Source organism: Fukomys damarensis, unplaced genomic scaffold (assembly GCF_012274545.1).
Source record: "Fukomys damarensis isolate Sample0158 unplaced genomic scaffold, DMR_v1.0_HiC HiC_scaffold_15, whole genome shotgun sequence".
NCBI lineage: Eukaryota > Metazoa > Chordata > Mammalia > Rodentia > Bathyergidae > Fukomys > Fukomys damarensis.
The window spans coordinates 4,643,913-4,650,890 of NW_022900927.1; the positions used below are offsets into that span (position 1 = coordinate 4,643,913).

The 6,978-nt window shown below is 44.4% G+C and overlaps 1 protein-coding gene across 1 annotated transcript in view; it reads right to left on the minus strand.

Annotated features, from left to right (window-relative positions):
* Positions 1-1,761, minus strand: part of Tmbim6 (transmembrane BAX inhibitor motif containing 6) — a 23,579-nt gene extending 21,818 nt beyond the window's left edge. The window contains exon 1 of the mRNA XM_010623638.3: positions 1,659-1,761. The gene's annotated coding sequence lies outside the window, so the exon portion shown is untranslated. The remainder of the gene's footprint in view (positions 1-1,658) is intronic.
* Positions 1,762-6,978: the final 5,217 nt, after the last annotated feature.

Sequence of the window (6,978 nt, forward strand, 5' to 3'; positions counted from 1 at the left end):
AAAAAAAAAAACAAAAACAAAACAAAACTCAGCTGGGTATGGGGGCCCACACCTGTAATCCCAGCATTCAGGAGGTTGAGGAAGGAAGGAGGACTGCAGCTAGCTTGAGGGAGTTCAAGGCCAGCCTGAACTACCACCCAGAGAGGCCCTGTCTCAAAAAAAGAATCCTCACTATGTGGTCCTGAAACTACTGACCCTCCTGCCTTCAAGCTCCATAGTGCTGGTACGAGAGTCTTTGCCACCATGCCCAGTTTATTTTCCTTTTCTTTAGGAGATTAACAGCGGGGAAGGGAGAGAAAAAAAAAGAAGCTCTGGATGGAAATTACAGATGACATTTGTTAAGGATTCAACTACCCTATCACTACTGGAGGAAAATGGCAGTGAATCTAAATGTCAACATATTCTGGAATTCATAAGAATAAAAACCTTAGACAAAAAGGAACAAAGAAACACGAGTACATCTAGTAATTACAGAAATAAGTGCATTTTCAGAAGCCACAGAAATGTAGTTATCCAACGTAGGTAACTTTTTCTGGACTAAATCCTTAAATTACCCATATGGCCGAAAAATAAACTATCAGTACATATCAACAAGTAACTAGAAAAATCCATTTGCCATTAACCTTTAACCTTAAAATCGTCGTCTTTGTTTCAGGTACAGTCAGCTCTTTTACTAGATTACACAATCACAAACTAACTATTGCTAAAACAGAGTCTCAAGTTCAAAGTGGGTTTTGTTGATCACTGGAAGGCTGATAAAAACAGGCAATGAAACCTGGCTGGCACGTGATAACCAATTCCATACTCAGTAAATATACAAAATACCAAAGCCTACTTGTTACCACAGCTCCCGCACGTAGGCCCAAGAAAAATAAAAATAAAAACCGTCCAATGATGCCCTTCCTAAGCAGATTTTCAGACGCCCACAGGGTTCAAGATCACCTGTCCAAAGGTAAGCAGTAAAGCAGAGCAGAGCTGCCCGGTAGGGCAGAGAAGCAGGCTGAGCTTCTTTCTACCTCTTGCTTTTGCTTCTGGCTTTCAGGTAGCTAAGGGTGGGCGCGTGTCACAAAGGAGCGGAGTGTGACACCAACCGTGCAGGCTGCGGCACCAGGCCCCAGCTCGAGCCCTGGACCCCAACCGCTCCTTCAGAGGCAACCAAACCACAGAAGCTGGTTTCACTTTCCTTTTCCTCCCGAGGGGCAGAGGCCGGGCCTCGAACCCAGCGGTCGAGACTAGGCCTGGCACCTGCACTCCGCAGAAGAGTAGGCAGAGGAAAAGGATGGCGGGCAGAGGGCGCGGCGGGGAGCCTAGGAATAGGCCTCCTCTCCGTCTCTAGCGCAAGATTTCCCCGCGACGCCCCCTGAAGACCGCGCAGACCCCCCCCACCCCGCGGGCGCGCGCGTGCACACACACACACACACACACACACACACACACACACACACACAGAGAGAGCTAGTGCGCATGCGCAGCATTAGTTCCCTAGCTTCCCTCCCAGCCCAGTTTTCCCAGGTCTCGGTACAGAGCTGGGCCCGGAGATCTCTAGCTGTAAAATCTGCCCCAAAGTGGAATCTACTCCCACTCTTACACAGACAATAAGTACTAGCCTCCTCTCTATTTCTTACTTCTGGTTTGCCCACTACGCACTTCAGACGTACCTTCTCAACCAGCCTCTGAGGAGGTTCCCAGCTCTTGCAATACCGGATGTGCTCTGACTTCCAGGGGCGGCTTCAGACTCTTTACCTAGAATCGGCCCCCTCAGAAAAGGTCCGCCCCCGTGCCACGCTTAAAGCCAGTGTTTATTGGCCGTTGTCTGAATTTCTGCCTTTCCATTGGCTGTACTTGCATAAACAACGGTTGCTTACTTCAGAGTCATTAGCTAATAGCTTGTCGATCAAAACTCTGGCCACCAACCGGCGTCGTACAAATAGGTTTCCTCCTTCTTCCCACTTAGTAAGTATGGCAGTCCACGCCCCTCTAGTGGAGAAAGTGAAGAAGGGAGGCCGAGCCAAGGGAACCTGAAGTAATGCAGCCCCTGTGACGCGGGATGGGGTAGAACTGCAAAGTTCCAAGATTCATTCTTTATGTTCTCACGCAGTATTAAAGAGGGAAGCTATGTACGAACATATGGAAAAGCTCCCTCACGGGCACCTAAGTGCCTTGAATCTAGTGGAGCTTAAACTTCAGAGCACCTCTGAGGATTCAGCAAGTCTGAAGAACACAAGGGGAAACGGTTGCTCCAGCCAGCCTCAGACGCATGGACCCCAACCTAGAAGTCACCTTCTTAAGCCCCAGGAGTGGTCCTGAGGCCGAGGGCTGGGCGGATGACCTACCAGGACACCTAAATTTCCCTCCTCAGTACTCTTTCTTTTTCCTTTTGAGACAGGGTCTCCCTTTGTAGCCCAGGCTGGCCTCGAGCTTGCGGTGATCCTCCTGCCTCTGCTTCCTGAGTGCTGGGATTACAGGCATGCCCACCACACCCTGCTAGAATTCACTTCCCCCCCCTCGGGTATCGGAAATTGAATTCTGGACCTAGCACTTACCAGGCAGGTGTGGCACCTCTGAGCTAAATCCTCGGCCCTAGATCACTTTTGAAATGCGTATTTCTGTGGGTTTTAGTATAGAGGTCATTTAGTATAGGTCATTTTCATGACCTTTCCTCCCAAATACCCCTATATTCATACTGGATTGTTTCCCCAACCCCAAGAACTATTAATTTACCTCTGTCTACAATTTTGTCTATTCACCCATTGATGGACATTTGAGTTCTTTCCACTTGTTGACTATTATCAATAACTCTGGGACCTGTGATTTGGCTCAGTGGTTCTGCTGCCTGCCTCACAAAGAGCAAGGGCCAGAGTTCGATTCCCAGTTCCAAATAATAATAATAATAATGATGATGATGTTATTGCTAGATGCTGGCACACACCTGTAATCCCAGTATGTAGGAGGCTGAGGCAGGAGGATTGCTGTGAGTTCGAGGCCAGTCTGGGATACATAGTGAATTCAAGGTCAGCCTGGACTACACAATAAGACTCTGTCTCAAAAAATAATAATAATAATAATAATACTGCTATGAACACTGACACCTTTTGTGTGAACATAGGCTTTTATTCTTAGGTATATAGTTATGCCATGGTTTGTGTGAGGTTTATCCTCTTCAAACCTTATATTGGGGTTTAGTCACTAGAGTGAAGTGTTAAAGTGGCACTTAGAGATGGGGCCTTTGGGCCTCAGGATTAGATAAAGTCATCCAGGTGGAGCCCTACTTGACTGTCAGCCGCTCTGTAACAAGAGAGACCAAAGGTGCACACACTCACACATGTGTGTTCTTTGTCTCTTACCATATGATACCCTGCATTGCCTTAGCACTATGGCAGTAAAATGGCTATATTAGATGTGGGCCCTTGAACCTCTAGAGATGTGAGCTAAATAAACCTTTTTTAAAAAATATAATTTCCACAGTGGTTCAGTGGCCTGCCTTGCAAGTGCAAGGACCCGAATTCAATCCCTGGTACCAAAATATATATATATATATAAAATTTCCAAGCCGGACATGGTGGCACATGCCTGTAATCCCAGCACTCAGGAGGCTGAGGCAGGAGGATCGCTGTGAGTTCGAGACCAGCCTGGGCTGCACAGTGAGTTCCAGGTCAGACTCAACTACATAGTGAATTATATATATATGTGTGTGTGTGTGAGTGTGTGTGTGTGCATAAAATTTCCAGCCATGGGTATCTTGTTACAATATTGCAAAAAGTAGTAAAACCACTACAAGTGGAATTTCTGAATCATAAAGTAACTTTAGATTGAGATTTTTTGGTGGGCTGCCCAAGATCGAACTCAGGACCTTGCACTTGTGAGGCAGAAGCAGTGCCACTGAGCTAAATCCCTGGCCCAGGGTAACTTTAGATTTAACTTTCCAGTACTGAGGATTGAACTCAGGACCTTGTACTTGTGAGGTAGGAACAGTGCCACTGAGTTCAATCCCCAGCCCTAGATTTACTTTTTAAGGAATTATCAAACTGTTTTCCAAAGTAGCAGCACCATTTCACTTTCTCACCACAGTGTATGAAGGCTCTAATTCTTCTACATTCTTGGAGAGCTGTGCTTACCTCTTTTGTCACAGATGACACCATCACACACATTTAATAGTCCTCATTTAATAGTTTATAGCTAAATGTGATGTTAGAAAGTGCAGCCTGGTTGGAGGAGGTAAAACCTTATCTCATAAACATTAAAAAAAGGCTGGGGATATAAACCAGGCATGGTGGTACACGTCTAATTCTAGCACTTAAGAAGCTGAGCTATGTAGTCAGTTAAAGACCAGCCTGAACTATGTAACATAGTAAGACTAACTTTATTTTTTTTTTTTTGGTACCAGAGATCAAAAATCAGGTCCTTGCACTTTCAAGGAAGGCAGTGGAACCACTGAGCTAAATCCCCAGCCACTGCAACACTATCTTAAAAGCAAAACAAAACAAAACAGACTAAGGATGTACCTCAGAGCAAAGGCCCTAGGTGCAATTCCTAGTACAGCAAGAAAGGAAGAAAAGAAGGAAGGGAGGGAGGGAAGGAACGAAGTAAGGAAGGAAAGAAAAGATAAGAAAAGGAAAGGAAAAGAAAAGAAGATTTCCAAACTATCTTCTAAATTGGGTATACCACCAGGGCAGGAGATGTAGCTCAGGGCTAGCCTGTGTTAGGCCCTAAGTTTTATCCCTGGTACCACAAAAAATAAAAAATAAATAAATAAAAACAAAGTGGTATCCAAGTTTGCATTCTTATCAGCATGAAAGTTCCCATTGCTCCCCATGGTGCTGTCAGTATTACATCATTGTCCTTTTTAAAGTCCTGATGACCAATATGGTCAACTTCTTGTGCACTTATTTTCTTTCTTCTTTGGTGAGGTGTCAATGTCTTTGGTCTATTGTTTTAATCAAGATGTCTTATTTTCTTGTTGAATTTTAATTTTGGATAACAGTCCTTCACCATATATGTCTTTTGTAAATATTTTCTCCCACTCTATGGCTTATCTTTTCATTCTCTTGACAATGTCTTTTGGTTTTGTTTTAGTTTGTTTTGTTTTTCCAGTATTGGGTATTGAACTCAGGACCTTGCACTTGCAAGGCAGGCTCGGGGCCACTGAACTAAAAATCTCCAGCCCAGCAATTTTTGCAGAGCAGAACTTTTTTTTTTTTTTTTTGAACCGGGGATCAAACTCAGGACCTTGCACTTGTGAGGCAGGTGGGAACATTTTTAATTTTAATGAAGTTCTTTTTTATTTATTTATTTATTTTTGTACCAGGGATAGAACTCGGGACCTTATGTTTATGAGGCAGGCACAGTGCCACTGAGATAAATCCCTGGCCCAAAGTTCTTTTTGACTTTGCTTTCAATGGTAATACCAACATATTATATATTGCTTTTCTCTTTTTTTTTTTGTGGTACCGGGGAGGGATCGAACTCTGGTCCTTGTGCTTGTATACTGCTTTTTATATGCCAGACTCTGTTCACGATGCTTCATATGTAGCAGTGTGATGGCATAATCTGGATCTCTGTCTCTGAAGTCAAAGAATAAATTTGATGACAAAGGAGGTAGACAGGAGAGAGGGATGATTATTAAAAAGGCATAAGCCAGGGGTGGTGCCGCATGCCTGGAATCCCAGCACTTGGGAGGCTGAGGCAGGAGGATCACTGTGAGTTCAAGACCAGCCCCAGCTACATAGCGAATTCCAGGTCATTCTCAACTGCATAGTGAGACCCTGTCTCAAAAAACAAAAACAGAGAGGCATAGGTCCCAGTAGTCAGCAGGAGACCTGACAGTGGGTTACCATTGAGAGTTCTATGTCTATGTCTAGGAGCCTTTTTTGTTTTGTTTTGTTTGAACTAGAGTCTCACTATGTAGTTCAGGCTGTCTTTGAACTTACTATGTAGCCCAGGCTGGCCTCGAACTCACAGCGATCCTCATGCTTCAGCCTCCTGAGTGCTGAGATTCCAGGTGAGTGCCACTATGCCTGGTTGTCTAGTTTTGTTTATTTGTTTGTTTGTCTTGTATTGGGAATCAAACTCAGGGCCTCATGTTTGCTAGTCAGGCACTGTGCCGCTGAGCTGCATCCCCACCCTGTCTAGGAGTTTTTATACCAAAAAAATGACCAGGGGCCAGACCACTTTGAGTCAAATTATGGGGCTAGGAGGAGTTGAGGTGTGTAGTAAGTGTATGGTTGCAGGTGCCTCGGCCTCTATCCTATCCACGTGGTTCATTAAAAGTGAGAAGGAAGGGCCTGGATTTAGCTCAGTGGTGCTGCTGCCTGCCTAGTAAGTGTAAGGTCCCAAATTCAATCCCCGGAACCAAAAAAAGCAAGAAGGAAGACCAGGGATTAGCTCAGTGGCACTGTGACTGCCTTGCAAGCACAAGGTCATGATTTTGATCCCTGGTACAGGAGTGGGGGGAGTGAGAAGGGAAAAAATGTTCCCAATAGGTAGGAGCAGAAGTTTCATAGTGCCCATCCATCACCTTGTTGTTACATCCTGGACTTAATTGTCCACCTGGTTCTTGTTAGCTCCTGTTCAACTAACCAAGGCGTGGTTATCCTGACTCTAACCTGGTCCAGCGCCTCTATAGCTGTCAACCTCTACCTAACTTGCCTGTCTATAATAATAAATTATTTAATCCTCACAATGATTACATTTCAAATGAGGAATCTAAAGCTCAAATAGTTTGCCCAATATTACAGTTTGAATTTGAACTCTGGATATCTTGTACTGAAGCTCATGCTCTTAATCATTACAGATACCATTCCTTTGTTTGTTTGGTGTGTTTTTTGTTTTTTTGGCTTTGGGTGGTACTGGGGATCAAACTCAGGACCTTGCACTTGCAAGGAGGGCACAGTGCCACTGAGCTGAATCCCAGGTCTATTACAGATACTATTAATTGTACCTCTTTTTTTTTCTTTCTTTCTTTCTTTTTTTTTTTTTTTT